The sequence below is a fragment of the Mustelus asterias genome, chromosome 22 (genome assembly GCF_964213995.1).
Source record: "Mustelus asterias chromosome 22, sMusAst1.hap1.1, whole genome shotgun sequence".
Classification (NCBI taxonomy): Eukaryota; Metazoa; Chordata; class Chondrichthyes; order Carcharhiniformes; family Triakidae; genus Mustelus; species Mustelus asterias.
This window is the reverse complement of record NC_135822.1, coordinates 49,759,926-49,776,858: the sequence shown is the minus strand read 5'-3', so window position 1 is coordinate 49,776,858 and position 16,933 is coordinate 49,759,926.

The window sequence follows — 16,933 nt, the reverse complement described above, 5'->3', positions numbered from 1 at the left end:
GGCTTGCCTGCAGAAGGCAGAGAGTGGTTGTAGACGGGTCTTTATATGAATGGAGTTCGGTCACCAGTGGAGTGCTCCAGGTATCTGTTCTGGGACCCTTGCTGTTTGTCATTTTCATAAATGACCTGGATGAGGAAGTGGAGGGATGGGTTGGTAGGTTTTCCGACGGCAGGAAGGTTGGTGCTGTTTCGGATAGGTTGGAGGGATGTCAGAAGCTGCAGCGTGACATAGATAGGACGCAAGACTGGGCGGAGAAGTGGCAGATGGACTTCAACCCAGATAAATGTGTAGTGGTCCATTTTGGCAGGTCAAATGGGATGAAGGAGCATAATAATATATATAATATATAAATCCTACAGTGCAGAAGGAAGCCATTCGGCCCATCGAGTCTGCACCGACCACAATCCCAGCCAGGCCCTATCCCCACATATTTACCCGCTAATCCCTCTAACCTACGCATCCCAGGACTCTAAGGGGCAATTTTTAACCTGGCCAATCAACCTAACCCGCACATCTTTGGACTGTGGGAGGAAACCGGAGCACCCGGAGGAAACCCACGCAGACACGAGGAGAATGTGCAAACTCCAGGAGAATGTGCAAACTCCTAATATCAAGGGTAAGACTCTTGGCAGTGTAGAGGATCAGAATGACCTTGGGATCCGGGTCCATAGGACTCTTAAATCGGCCTCGCAGTTAGAGGAGATGGTTAAGAAGGCGTATGGTGTGCAGGCCTTCATCAACCGAGGGATTGAGTTTAGCATTCGGGAGATAATGATGCAGCTTTATAAGACCCTCGTCAGGCCCCACTTGGAGTACTGTGCTCATTTCTGGTCGCCTTATTACAGGAGGCACGCGGAAATGATTGAAAGGGTGCAGATTATATTTACAAGGATGTCGCCTGGATTGGTTGTCATGCCTTATGAGGATAGGTTGGGGGAGCTCGGTCTTTTCTCCTTGGAGAGACGAAGGATGAGAGGTGACCTGATAGAGGTGTACAAGATGTTGACAGTTATAGATGGGGTGGGTTCTCGGAGGCTTTTTCCCAGGGCTGAAATGGCTGCTACGAGAGGACACAGGTTGAAGATGCTGGGGAGTAGGTACAGAAGAGATGTCAGGTGTAAGTTTTTAACTCCGAGGGTGGTGGGTGAGTGGAATCGGCTGCCGTCAGTGATGGTGGAGGCAAACTCGATAGGGTATTTAAAGAGACTTCTCGATGAGTACACGGGACTTAGTAGGATTGTGTGTTCTAGGTAAGCCTATATATAAGCCGAGGTAGGTAGGGAGATGACTGGCGCAACTTGTGGGCCGAAGGACCTGTTTGTGCTGTATTTTTTCTATATTCTATGTTCTATGAAATCCACCGACCATGTACCAGATGCCCTTTGCGGTTTGATTCCACATTCTCAATTTTGCATGATGTTTGCAGCTACAACAGTGGTGAAAGAGATCGAAACAATGTACAGTCCACATGATTGGCACTCCAATTAATTCCTCCAGCAGCCAGTCAATGCATCAATCCCGCTCAGTGGCAGGAGTTTGTACCGTTTTGTATATTGAGTAGAAAGGCTGAAGCCTCAAAACCAGCACCTTTACAAACAAGGAGAAACGTAGCAGAAACAATCGAAATGCACAACTTAAACCTTCCGATTGAACCCGCTTGTCAAATTGACTTGGACATCTATCAATGTTTATTCCCACTCTCCTGATGAAAATAATTGAACGCCTGCTCCACCGTCTGTCGGTGTGCATACAACACAGTTCACCATCTTCTTCACAACTAAAAGGGAACTGCAACGAATGCTGGCTCAGTCGGAGGAATAAATTAAGTAAAAATAGTGACTGCAATTTCGGGAATGAAAAGACAATGATTTAGCAATTGAAAATTAGGTGAAACGAATAAAATTATGTTAATCATCTTGTTTCTGTGATCGAAAATACACCTGCTGCTAACATGATAAAATCATTTGTTTTTCAAACGCTAATTTTAGAAACTCTTGAGGAGGAGAAATCTGATGCAGAAGGTGCAGTCACATAGGATCAGAGGTGAACTGGCAAGGTGGATCCAACTTTCCAACTCTCACCAACTTTTACAGATGCACCACAGAAAGCATTCTTCCTGGTTGTATCACAGCTTGGTATGGCTTCTGCTCTGCCCAAGACCGGAAGAAATTATAAAATGTCGTGACTGTACTCCAATGAATCACGCAAACCAGCCTCCCACCCATTGACTCTGTCTACACCTCCCGCTGCCTCGGCAAAGCAGCCATCAAAATTAAGGATCCCATGCTGCCAGACATTCTCTCTCCCACCTTCTTCTTTCGAGAAAAAGACGCAAAATTCTGAGGTCACATACCAACCGACTCAAGAACAGATTCTTCCCCGGTGCTGTCATACTTTTGAATGGACCTACCTCACATTAAGGTGACTTTTCTCTGCATCTAAGCTATGAGTGTCACAGCGAATTCTGCAGTCTCTCGCTTCCTTCTCTATGAAGTGTATGCTTTGTCTGTATCGCGCACAAGAACCAATACTTTTCGCTGTGTGCTCATACATGTGACAACAATAAATCAAATCAAAAGGATGCAGGAGTCGCTCGGCCATAGAAGACAGAGGGTAGCAGTGGAAGGATGCGTTTCTGAATGGAGGGCTGTGACAAGTGGCATTCCTCAGGGGTCAGTCCTGGGACATTTGCTGTTTGTAATATAGATATGAATGATTCGGAGGAAAATGGAAATTGTCTGAATAGTAAGTTTTTGACGTCACAAAAGTTGGTGGATTTGTGGATAGCGATGAGGACCTTCAGAGAACACAGGAGGATATGGATCAGTTGGAAACTTGAGCGGAGAGATGGCAAATGAATTTAATCCAGGCAAATGTGAGATCATGCATTTTGGAGGTCTAGTACAGCTCGGAAATATACAGAAAATGTCAGAATCCTGATGAGTGTTGATATGCAGAGGGATCTGAGTGTACAGGTACACAGTTCACAGAAAGTGGCAACGCAGATGGAGAAGGTAGTCAAGAAGGCTTGACAAGAAGGTAGTCAAGGGGGCGGCACGGTCGCACAGTGGTTAGCACTGCTGCTTCACAGCTCCAGGGTCCCGGGTTCGATTCCCTGCTCGGGTCACTGTCTGTGTGGAGTTTGCACATTCTCCTCGTGTCTGCGTGGGTTTCCTCCGGGTGACCTGGTTTCCTCCCACAGTCCAAAGATCTGCGGGTTAAGTTGATTGGCCAGGTTAAAAATTGCCCCTTAGAGTCCTGAGATGCGTAGGTTAGAAGGATTAGCAGGTAAATATGTGGGGGTAGGGCCTGGGTGGGATTGTGGTCGGTGCAGACTTGATGGGCCGAATAGCCTCCTTCTGCACTGTAGGGTTTCCATGATTTCTATGTAGGCATAGGGCGTGCTTGCCTTCATCTGACGGGGCATTGAGTTTAAAAATTGGTAAGTCATGTTGCAGATTTATAGAACCTTACTGAGGCCATACTTGGAATATAGTGGTCAACTCTGGTCACCACACAACCAAAAGGATGTGGAGGCTTTGGCAGGGGTACAGAAAATATTTACGAGGATGGTGCCTGGTACGGAGCGCAGCAGATGTGAAGAGATGTTGGAGAAACTTGATTTGTTCCCACGGGAACGATAGAGGTTGCGGGGCGACCTGATAGAATTCAACAAGAATATGAGGGGACTGAACAGAGTGGACAGTCAGAAGCTTTTTCTCAGGCTCGAAGAGTCACAGTGTTAAGGTGCGAGGAGCAAGATTTAAAGTAGTTTTGGTGTCAATTTGTTTACGTACAGGGTGGTGGGTGTTTGTAATTCGCTGCTGGTGGAGATATTGGAAGCAGATACGATGGTGACTTTTAAGGGGCGGCTTGACAAATGCATCAATAGAATGGGAATTGAGGGTTATGGTTCCCAGAAAGATAGGGGGTTTGCATGCAGTCGGGCAGCTCGGTGCAGTCTTGGCGGGCCAAAGGGCTGTTCTTGTGCTGTAATTTTATTTTTTTCTTTGTTCTTCGTTAAATGCTTGAGTGTGGGGAAGAAGGAGCGTCGATGAATTAATTAGAATGACTGTGAGAGCTCTTACAAGTGACAGGACCCACACCATCGGTCATATAGCAATTTTCGGTGCTTCAGTAATCTGTGATCCAACAAACAAATGACAGCGAGTGAAGATCGGAAGAGATACCGAGTACGACAGAGTTGCAAAAATGCACTGCGAATCAGCAATATCAACACTCTAGATGAATCAGTCACAGAGCTGGACAAGGGTTCTAATGGGGAATTCCTGTGTGTGGAGGGGGCTGCAGATCCTCAAAGGTTGTCCTCAGAAGTTGACGGCATATGGTGGTCAGGTATGTCAATGTTAAACGAAATGGTCTCTGCTATATGTTACAATACCAGAAGAAATATGACAAGCATATATATGTGAAAACCTCTCAGAAATCACTGACACATGCAACTCGATATGTATAATATGCTGAACATCTTGAAAAAAACATCGCAAAAGTTCAGGAGAATGGGAGTAGTATCATGTGTGAGAACATGCAGACGTTGCTGATGGAGGGAATGGGGTTTTCAATTCAGATCAACGTCAAATGAAGCCGAAGATTCTGGAAGTTGTGCATATTACTGTTTGCACTCAGTGTGGCGATATGATAGGAATAGTGTTACTGGATAGGAAGCAAAGTTTGTGCCAATAAATGAAGACAATGGCTTTCATGTCCATGTTAATTAACTACGAAGGGGAACAACGCATTGATCATTGTCGTCAATTTCTGGATATAGAGCACAGGAATAGCAAACAGGGCAGATGAAATGACAAGGACAGCAGTGCAGCTTCAAATACTTCCGTAAGTTAATGAATGGATATAGAGACTTACCCGGGACACCGACAATAGCTAGAATGGGATGTTAAAAGTGTTGAATCACCATGAGTGAGCAACAAATCCTGATTGTCAAAATTATCCGCGGACACTCTGTAAACATCAGGTGCAGCCAGTAGAATAAGTCCTTCTGCAATCTTTTAAGGTTTCTCTCTGCAGTTTTTGGTAACCTATCCATAGGTGGGGTATTTAAATTAATCGTTTTCGGGTTCTGACTGATCATTGTAGCATTCCACTCGATTGTTCTCAGATTCGGTTCTGTTGTTGCAGAAGTTCAACCTATTGCTTACAGATTATGATATCTCCTCTTTTCCTCTCTCGAGCTGCTGAGCAGTGGTAACGTCAGAGTCGGTGGCCGGCCCGAAAATATAGGGTAACAATGTGAAATGAAGAGATTTCAAAAAGACGAAGTAAAAGCTCCAGAGACAAAACTAAGATCCAAGAAGACTTGCGTTAAATGTGCAAGTCATCGAACAAACATTGCACTTAGCCCCTTTCAGTCCGTACTTTTACATTACAAAAATGTGGAACATTTACCGTCGCTGGATGGGATGTATACGAGCTGCTGAGGAAAAGGGATGGTGGACAGAGCAGATACATTGACAGTAACATTTGCATTGTCCTTGGATGTCAATGTAGTGCCAGAACATGGAGTGTTTCAAAGATGCTGTTCTTTTAAAAAACAGGGGGAGGGCCATGGAACTGCAGGCAGTCACCAAAATATCAACCTTGATGGAATTTCTATGGACTCCGATGACGGAAATTAATACTTGCTACTTGGGGCAGGGGTCGGCGTGTTGTGGGGGGAGGTGCTGACGTTGCAGAGGCAGGGGGAAAGCGACATTTTTGATAGATGCTGATAGAAAATCATATATAAGAACATAAGAAATAGGAGCAGAAGTAGGCCATCTAGCCCCTCGAGCCTGCCCCGCCATTCAATAAGATCATGGCTGATCTGACGTGGATCAGTACCACTTACCCGCCTGATCCCCATAACCCTTAATTCCCTTACCGCTCAGGAATCCGTCCATCCGCGCTTTAAACATATTCAGCGAGGTAGCCTCCACCACCTCAGTGGGCAGAGAATTCCAGAGATTCACCACCCTCTGGGAGAAGAAGTTCCTCCTCAACTCTGTCTTAAACCGACCCCCCTTTATTTTGAGGCTCTGTCCTCTAGTTTTAACTTCCTTACTAAGTGGAAAGAATCTCTCCGCCTCCACCCTATCCAGCCCCCGCATTATCTTATAAGTCTCCATAAGATCCCCCCTCATCCTTCTAAACTCCAACGAGTACAAACCCAATCTCCTCAGCCTCTCCTCATAATCCAAACCCCTCATCTCCGGTATCAACCTGGTGAACCTTCTCTGCACTCCCTCCAATGCCAATATATCCTTCCTCATATAAGGGGACCAATACTGCACACAGTATTCCAGCTGCGGCCTCAGCAATGCCCTGTACAGGTGCATCAAGACATCCCTGCTTTTATATTCTATCCCCCTCGCAATATAGGCCAACATCCCATTTGCCGTCTTGATCACCTGTTGTACCTGCAGACTGGGCTTTTGCGTCTCATGCACAAGGACCCCCAGGTCCCTTTGCACGGTAGCATGTTTTAATTTGTTTCCATTGAGATAGTAATCCCATTTGTTATTATTTCCTCCAAAGTGTATAACCTCGCATTTCTCAACGTTATATTCCATTTGCCATATCCTCGCCCACTCACTCAGCCTGTCCAAATCTCTCTGCAGATCTTCTCCGTCCTCCACACGATTCACTTTTCCACTTATCTTTGTGTCGTCTGCAAACTTCGTTACCCTACACTCCGTCCCCTCCTCCAGATCATCTATATAAATGGTAAACAGTTGCGGCCCGAGTACCGATCCCTGCGGCACGCCACTAGTTACCTTCCTCCAACCGGAAAAACACCCATTTATTCCGACTCTTTGCTTCCTGTCGGATAGCCAGTCCCCAATCAACTTTAACACACTACCCCCAACTCCGTGTGCCCTAATCTTCTTCAGCAGCATTTTATGGGGCACCTTATCAAACGCCTTTTGGAAATCCAAAAACACCGCATCCACCGGTTCTCCTCCATCAACCGCCCTCGTCACATCTTCATAAAAATCCAACATGTTCGTCAAGCACGACTTTCCCCTCATGAATCCATGCTGCGTCTGATTGATCGAACCATTTCTATCCAGATGCCCTGCTATCTCCTCCTTAATAATGGATTCCAGCATTTTCCCTACTTTGTCATGACAAAGTTGCAAAATAATCTTTCTTACACTTTCAGTGCATTACATATATTGCAGACATCATTGAAACATATATCCAAAAATATTAGCCGACCCAAAAAATGTCTTTTGTCTCTACGCGCCGCAGCTGGAGCAGAAGGAGAGTGTGGAAATAAAAAAGTGTAAATACTCACCCAATATTGGAGCAAGTAAGCGAACTGCGTGAGAGATTTAGGCACAGCAGTTCAATCATGACTGATTGAACAAGCAGTTCAGTTGAGATCAGGTTTAACCTCCGTTTGCCGGAGAGGTAGAAGTAAGGTTGCAAAGAGTGATCGCAAAGAAAGATTGCACAAAATTAGGTTTGCAGAGAATGGTCATGAATGATAAAGGAGCGCAGAGACTCAGTACACAGAAGAGACAGGAAACTGACTGAAAATGAAAGGTTGGCCAAAACATAAAAGAAATAAAGATTTGTGTCGAACAATTCTCTTGATGTGAAAGAACATTTTGCAATTTCAATCGAAGGCCAAGCAGAGCTGCACAAAAGTTGAAAAGTGAAGTTCCAGTCATTCATGCAGTTCTGGGAGGCGAAGCTTTAATCGACCGAACCCCAAGACTAGAAATATAATCCAGCTTTGTGTCAACATCTGGAGTCTCCTTGGGTGCCATAAGCAGTCAGTCATGTATTCATTTGCCCTCGTACCAGAGCGTTTAGAACAGTAGGAAATTAGTAAACTGTTTCTATTTGAGATACGCCAGTTAGAGTTTTGTTTACTGCCGTATTTAATGCACAACGGGAGAAGTTGCAGAATTGGTCGATAGAAAACTAAAAATCTGTTCATTTAAATCTACTATATATTTCTGCTGAGAATGAAGTCAAAATATTTCAGTCTGAAAGAGCAAATTGTTCGCAAAAGATAAAGACAAGGGCATAAAAATTGTACCTCTTTAATCCAATGTAGATTTTCAGAGCAACTTATCGAGGTGAGAAGAAAATTAATTGTTAACATTTGTTCAGTAGCAAATGTCGGAAATTGAAAAGCGGTTTCAAGAATAAAATGAAAATGAAAGAGATTGAATTTGAGCAAAAATGAAAAGAGAAAAGTGATTTTATTCTTAAATTGCGCAATATTATGCAGCTGCATATCTCTGCATGCCCCGCAACATATTTATCTGTGGTAATGTATGAGTCAGAGTAACGTGACATAAGCTTTAATTCTGGAGATGTGAGAACTTAACGACTCCAGTTACTTGTGGGGAAAAATAATCTTACTTTGGAGAAATTTGGAATACGTGTGCTCATGTTTTTCGTTGAGAATGTGTTCGAAATTTTGAATCTAAAATGTCTCTAAAATCAGATATTTGGACACGCTTAGTTACAACGAAGGGCAATGGAGGATCCTGTTCATCTAATGTTAGTAAGGCATCGTGAGGTCGTCGTGTTCTTTCACTTCAATGAAGCTGCAAACTCATGGTGAAATTCATGAGCTTTGAGAATCTATGAGTTTCGTTAGTTTACATTAACAGATTACGTTCACCGATTTGTGTTACTATTGTTTTGGGATTATCTTCCTGAAAATTACCTTTATCTTGAGTTTTAATTGCAGGCATATTGAAAGTTTTAAAACAGTGCAACAAAAAGTTCTGACGAAGTTCATTTCAGTTTTCAGGTTTAAAGAGTTATTCCTGACACAATTGGCACAACAAGTAATAACTTGTTGAGTTTGAAGGCTGAGGATCAAGTTCAAAAGGAAACATGGTTGACTAACAAAGGAATTCCAGACCGGGTTCTTCTCCGAGTAAAATAACAGAATGGTGGTGAATAAGGATGCCCCTCTGAGAACATGTACTCGACCTCTTCGCAATCTAGATGAGAACAAGCTCCTGTCTGTTTACACATGAAGATGTATTTATACTTAAAGGAATTGGGAATCATAAAATCATAACTTCTGAATTGTTAGATATATTCAGATGAGTTAATCTGGTTTTCTACATGCTGGGATGTTAAAACCTGAAAAGAACCTGCTATGGGACTCCATTACAAACACGGCTACCAATGAGTATCCGATTATTAAAAGTCACTAAGACTTGACACAGGAAATTGGAATTGATTAAATTATTTCGAATCCGACGCGTTTGCATTTTCGAAAAAAAAACAATTTGACATGAAAGAGCTCAGAGAGATTAAAAAGAAACGATATCATGTACAAAGTACAATACAGCACAGGAACAGGCCCTTCGGCCCTCCAAGCCCGCGCCGCTCCCTGTTCCAAACGAGACTATTCCTTTGTATCCCTCCGTTCCCAGTGCGTTCACTTGGCTATCGAGATAAGTCTTAAACGTTCCCAGTGTGTCCGCCTCCACCACGTTGCCCGGCAGCGCATTCCAGACCCCCACGACCCTCTGTGTAAAACACGTCCTTCTTGTATCCGTGTCAAACCTCCCCCGCACCCCCCCCCCCCCACCTCCTCACCTTGAACCTATGACCCCTCGTGAACGTCACCACCGATCTGGGAAAACGTTTCCCACCGTTCACCCTATCTATGCCTTTCATAATTTTATACACCTCTATTAGTTCACCACTCATCCTCCGTCTTTCCAGTGAGAACAACCCCAGTTTACCCATTCTCCTCATAACTAAGCCCTTCTGTACCAGGCAACACCCTGGTAAACCTCCTCTGCACTCTCTCTAAAGCCTCCACGTCCTTCCGGTAGTGTGGCGACCAGAACTGGGTGCAGTATTCCAGATGCGGCCGAACCAACGTTCTATACAACTGCAACATCAGAACCCAACATTTATACTCTATGAGCCGTCCTATAATGGCAAGCAGGCCATATGCCTTATTCACTACCTTCTCCACCTGTTACGTCACCTTCAAGGACCTGTGGACTTGCACACCCAGGTCCCTCTGCGTATCTACACCCTTTATGGTGCTGCCATTTATCGTATAGTTCCCCCCTACGTTATGCATCACTTCGCATTCATCTGGATTGAACTCCATCTGCCATTTCATTGCCCAAATTCCCAGCCTATCTATATCCTTCTAGAACCAGAGAGCCTTAGAGAATTACAGCTCAGAAACAGGCCTTTTGGCCCTTCTTGTCTGTGCCGAACCATTTTGTGCCTAGTCCCACTGACCTGCACTTGGACCATATCCTTCCACTCCACTTTCATCCATGAACCCGTCCAAGTTTTTCTTCAATGTTAAAAGCTTACCACTTAATTGTTAAAAGTTTACCACTTTATCCGGCAGCTCATTCCACACTCCCACCACTCTCTGCGTGAAGAAGCCCGCCCTAATATTCCCTTTCAGCTTTTCTCCTTTCACCCTTAACCCATGCCATCTTTTTTTTTATCCCCGAGCCTCAGTGGAAAAAGCCTGCTTGCATTCACTCTATCTATACCCATCAAAATCTTATACACCTCTATCAAATCTCCCCTCAATCTTCTACGCTCCAGGGAATAAAGTCCCAACCTATTCAATCTCTCTCTGTAACTCAGCTTCTATCGTTCCGGCAACATCCCTGTGAACCTTCCCTGCAGTCTTTCAACCTTATTTACATCCTTCCTGTAACTCGGTGACCAAAAATGTTCACAATACTCCAAATTCGGCCTCACCCATGCCTGACATAACCTTACCATAACATTCCAACTTTTATACTCGATTCTCCGATTTATAAAGGCCAATGTACCAAAGGCACTCTTTACGATCCTATCCAACTGTGACGTCACTTTTAGGGAATTCTCTTGCCTCTGACAATGTCCCTCACTATCTGCAAGACCAGCCATTTTCGTGTCGTCCGCAAACTTACTGATCACCCCAGTTACACGTTCTTCCAGATCGTTTATGTAAATCACGAACAGCAGGGGTCCCAATACAGAGCCCTGCGGAACACCACGAGTAAGAAGTATATCGACACAGACATCAAGTTTCTTCAAACATGCAAGAAAGCAGAACTTCTGACTGTGTTTACCCCAGTCCAACGCCGGCATCTCCACATCATGAACACCACTAGTCACAGGCATCCAGCCGGAAAAAAAGACCCCTCCACTACCACCCTCTGTCTTCTGTGAACAAGGTAAGAAGTCTCACAACACCACGTCAAAGTCCAACAGGTTTATTTGGTTGCAAATACCATATGGTATTTGCTCACAAATAAACCTGTTGGACTTTAACCTGGTGTTGTGAGACCTCTTACCATGTTCACCCCAGTCCAACGCCGGCATCTCCACATCATGACTTCTATGAACAAGCCAGTTCTCCACCCATCTAGCCACCTCACCCTTTATCCCATGAGTTCCAACCTTTTGCACCAACCTTCCATGAGGGACTTTGTCAAACGCTTTATTGAAGTCCATATAGACGACATCCACGGCCCTTTCCTCGTCAACCATTCTCGTCACTCAGTATTTGTGGTCTCTATGGATAGAAGAAGCATTTGTTTTTCGAAGAAATGGAATAAATATTCAGAGAAATGTGCCAGCCTCGCAAGAATATTATTTGAATTTGAGACAATTCAAAGGTATAAATGGTACAATGTAATGAGCAAATTACTTTGAATTGATATAATCTAAGATAAAGAACAAAAAACCAAAAAAACAAAAAACAAAACATGAAATTGTTCGGATTCAAGTCAGGATGTTTGATTTGTGTTTGAAACTAATTTTGAGAATACTTCATTGCAGTGTCCCTCCAGCAAATCTGAAAATAGTCACTGACCTCTGAACGGTGCACTGCAATCAGTCCAAAGCTTTGCAATGAAAATGGTGAAATTTAAATTGAAGTAACATTCTGTCGAATGATGATGCACTCCTGTACTCGCAGCAGTCACTGATCGTGTAAAAGATGAGGAACCCGAGGATTTATGTCCACAATTGGTTGAAGGTGACAGGGCAGGTTAAAAATGCAAGTAAAAGGCATATAGATTGATGGGATTTGTACGTCATGCCATGGAATGTAAAACCAAGTTTTGGGAAAAATATATAATTCACTATTTCGGCCTCAACTGGATTATTGCATGCAATCCTGGTCACCGGATTTTGGAATGATGTGGAAGCATTAGAGTTGCGTCCAGAAATGGTTGATGAGAACGGCTCTCGGGATGAGGGACTTCATTATTCTCCTTCAATGCGAGAATGTTCAGAGGAGATTGGATAAATGATTCGGTAACATGTGTGGTTTTGAAATAGTATGAATATAAACCCTTACCATTGTGTATGAGGGAAGGACCAGAGATGATTAAATTAAGTTGATTGGCGAAATAACCGAATGAATCAAACTAATTAAAAAATAACATACAGCAGCTGGCTCGGGTCGGTAAACAGCAGTATGGAGGAAGGTAAAATTGGAAATTTGAAATCGGACCTGGGTCAACACCAGATGAGAAAGTGTAACAAGGCTTGGGGGAAAACGTAGGGGATTTGGACTCGCTGAGTTGCTGTTCTCGCGAGCTGCCACAGACACAATCTGGGATTTTAATGCAGATGTAAAATGGTGTTAGGAAATGGGAATTCAAGTACGGGAAATGGCACACAATTTAAATATCTTTAGGAAAACTCAAATTGTTAATTTTGTCATCACCTGCTTCATTGGAATTAACCAGGAGGGGGTAAGCTAATGTCTAGACTCAGAGACTCCCCATTGGCAGATAGTGTAGCCTAAATTATGAGAGAAAAATCTATTTGCGAAAAAAATCAAGAATATAGAGAAAAGGATGTTGACAGATTCATAAAATGGTCATGAGAGAGATAATTTCAAAATCATTTTGGTTGAATCAATTTGAAGGTGAGGAAGAGCAAAAATAATTAATAAGAATTGTGTACCAGATGGATACGAGTAAAGAAAGAATGGAAATGGGTCGAAGCTTTTGCCGCACGAGACAGCATGGCCAACGCTGTGGCTCAAATAATGTTGGCGGATATGGTTCCCTGTTTGAGCATTATTTGCAGACCCATTCACATCAGGGTACACATTTCACTGCGCAATTTCTCAAGGAAATTCGCAAATGGCTTGGGCTAGGTCAGGCCATCCTGTTTGCAGGAGAGGTTCAGGAGATTTGCAAACCGTTTTAACGTCCTTTAGGGCAACACAGAGCAGGATGGCTGGATGTGATGACCAGAAGTGCTATAAGACTGCAAGGGGACGTATAAATAGGTGGAATTGAGACCGAAGTGTTAACAGAGACAGTGAGACATTTCGCAAGTGAACTGCATAAACAGCTGTATGGATTAAGATAACACTCAACACAAGTAAAGTGCTTTACTAATTGATCTTGCTTTACATAACTTACATAAAACGACTGCTGATTAGTGGTCCTTACTTGCTTATGTTACAGGAAGAACTTACCATATTACCCCTTAAGGAACTGGTGATGTTGGCCATGGGAGAGGCGAGCAATATCACAATTCAGAACAACCGAAGGGTTCTGATACACTGAGAACAATGCCGAATGCAACACATGAGAAGGAGTGCTTACTCTGACAGTAGGACAGCAAATGACATCAAAATGCAAGCAGCTGCTGCACTTAACTTGTCAGTGAATTGATATCCAAAATGGGTGACAAGTGCAGTAAATGAGACATCTGGATCAGCCTTTTTTTCGGAAAGGAAAACACCCTTTGCTTCAAATACACAGGTTACGAAGTGGGATGTGCAATTATCTGTGAAAAGTAGAGATATGTTTACATAAATCTCTTAACAGCATCCACCCAGAGTCCGAACACGCATCGGAAAAAAACAAAAATCAGTTTGAAATGATGTAGCCCTCATGATGTTAAAATGGACAAATCGTGACAAAAGATGGGTGTGGGAATTGCACCATTAAGAAAAAGGATGCCACTATTCAACCAGCGCGAAACAATGGCATCAATGCGCCCAGAGGCAGTCAAGACCTTGTCGCTACCTGTGCCAAATTACCCACCTTTTCGACTATGAGTCCAGATATAATGAAATGGCTCACATTATTCTGATTTTGTATGATAACATAAACCACTGGCTGGTACCCAATGACCGAAATATCAAATTGATTCAACCATATCGCAATGCTGTTCCACCTATTGTTTGGCACTGATATCTAGCCTTGATGATTCACTGAGTGACTGAAACTGTCTTGTCTGACAATAGTTGCGCTCCGAGTCCCAGGAAACAAAAAAACTCACCAAATTGCAGCTTGATAAGTGATACCCATATATCACTCAATGCTGGACATTAATAGATAATTCAATTTATTTAGTCACTGTTGACTACTAAGTCCAGACTGTAAGCCTCCATTGTAAAAAAAAAACAGATTCTGGCCAAGAGATAATGGATTACGAAAAATCAGCTGAGTGCAGACCAATAGCAGACACAGACAATTCAGAATTTATCCAGTAAACTGGAGAGTCATACAGGACCGTTAATAAACTGATTGGAATAGGAAATAATATTTTGGATGCTGCAAGTAGGAACGCTGTGTGGATAACGGGTGCTTGAACCGACATGGAAAACCAGTGGCAAATTAGAAAGTGAAGTGTCCCCCCATAGTGTGTTAGAAATGAACAGCAATTTAACATTTGAAAACATGCAAGACATGATTTGACCTGATGCCAGTTCAGCTGTTTAACATATGTGTCTATATAAGTAATGTTGAATGTATTGTGGAGAGCAATGTGTTAATCGGTATTCCATCATTAGTCCAGGTTCCTTATATGTTAAAATTTGACAGTGTGTTATAATGATTAGAACATTTGATGGTAATTATAGAAAAGCATCATTTGAAATAACAATGTTCCTTTCTATGCTTTGGAAATAGAGGGAAACATAACCAGTGCAGCTTCGAATGGGTTTAGAATAGGGGTCGCCTCAATAACGTGTACATATCCAATATATAAAAAAAGAAGAGGTAATGCACTGGTTTATTTTGCAGTAAATTGTATAATGGAGGCTCTGTGTGCTTCAACGAAGTCAACTCACATTGCATACCTGGTCGAAAGGAAATATTGCATTACCAAATGGCAGCGTAACCTCCCACGGAGGAATAAGTTATTGTGCCCCATGCTAATTATCTGTTTCATCCCAATAGTACATGCAATTGTAGGGGAGGTGGAAAAAGCAGAATAATACAAGAGAGGAATAGTTGTCCCACACATCACGGAAAACTTTGATGCGCACTTCGCCACAGGGTTGAATCAGATTTGCCGCATGATCAGACAATGGTTCAAAACCAGACTGAAGGCATATAATGCACATTACAAAATTGAAAAACAGGTCTGTGGCTTCCGCAACAGTAATGATCAGATCGACACATCCACGTGGCAGGAAGATCTGAGGAATTGGCGTGCGAACATACAAATACACTCATGGAGTCACATTTTCTCCTGTATTCTGGTCATAATCTAAATGACATTGATTATATACATCATGTGTCTAATTTTATATATTGGAACGGCATGCAACATGATAGATTTGGTGGTTGCTGTTATAACAGTTAATTTAATACAGATTGTCTGGCATGATACCTTTAGGAACCTCAGCTGGATACCTGGCCAATTCCCATGGTGGCAGGAAGTAAAGGGAACAGTCAGAACCTTTGTGTTGACTGTCCTCAGCTGGGCCAAGGTAGCCAAATGGAGGCAATGATGGGAGTGAGCGAGAAAAAATTCCACCGTTTTGGATTTGAATATGATTGTGTAATGATGTTTGAGAATTAGTAGTCATTAGGAGAATCATAACAAAAGTATGGTTAATGTTCCTTTCATTAAGAAAGCCAACTTCGTCTCTCATCGGAAGGCTAGCATCTTAAATTCAGCAGAATTCCGATCAAGCTGACCTTTCTTTTTAGTGATAACGACGTTTTGAAGTCAGGCCGGAGGAGATGACTGTGGTAGACATCCAGCGATATGTTGGAAGTCCCTGCAATACGGACAAGGTTAAATTTGGTGAATGCAAGATGTGCCACATAAAGTCGATCTGTATTGTCATATCGATATTTTAAATATGTCAGTGTGCATGTGAAGCAGGGTATTTATAAACGCAGGGTTCGTCTAAACGTTAGTGTCGGCTTCACAATTTACTGAAGTTGCCGCCTCCCTGCATCTGCTTGAATAAAGATGATTCTAATCTGTTCTGAATTTTCTGTGATCAGCTCGTCAGAAATCAATGATTACAATGCTGTCTATTCCTGTCTCTGTGGCGGGGAATTGCAAATGTTAATGAGTGATGGAAGCATTTTCCTCTTACTCGTCTTAAATTGGAGGCGCCTTATTAATAAAAGCAGTAACTTGATCTACATGTGTGCATGGAACAGCACCTACTGGGTCACATATAAACTCATGTACTTTCAAATCACCAGTGTTCCTCTCAATTCCAATTACTTTAGACACTACAAGACCAAACGTCTGTGAGCTCTGTGTCTACCAAATATCACAGAATCAGAGAGTCATGGAATCGAGCCGTGCAGAAGAAGCCCTTTCGTCCATAGAGTCTGTACCGACACGCAAACTAGCTGCTGACCTCCCACCTAATCCCATTTACCAGTCCATAGCCCTGAATGTGCCAAGTGCTCATCCAGGTACTTTTTAAAGGATGTGAGGCAACCCAGTTCTCCCACCCTCCCAGGAAAATCGCCACCACCCTCGGGGTAAAATCGTTATTTCCCACATCCCCTTAAACCTGCTGCCCCCCAGCTTGAAGCTATTTCCCCTCCAGACTAACCTGAAACTAAAGGGAAGAGCTGTTCCCTCTCCATTCTGCCCATGCCCTTATTAATCCTGAACATTTGGACCATGTTCTCCTCTGTCTTCACTGCTTCAACGAAATAATAACAAAAAC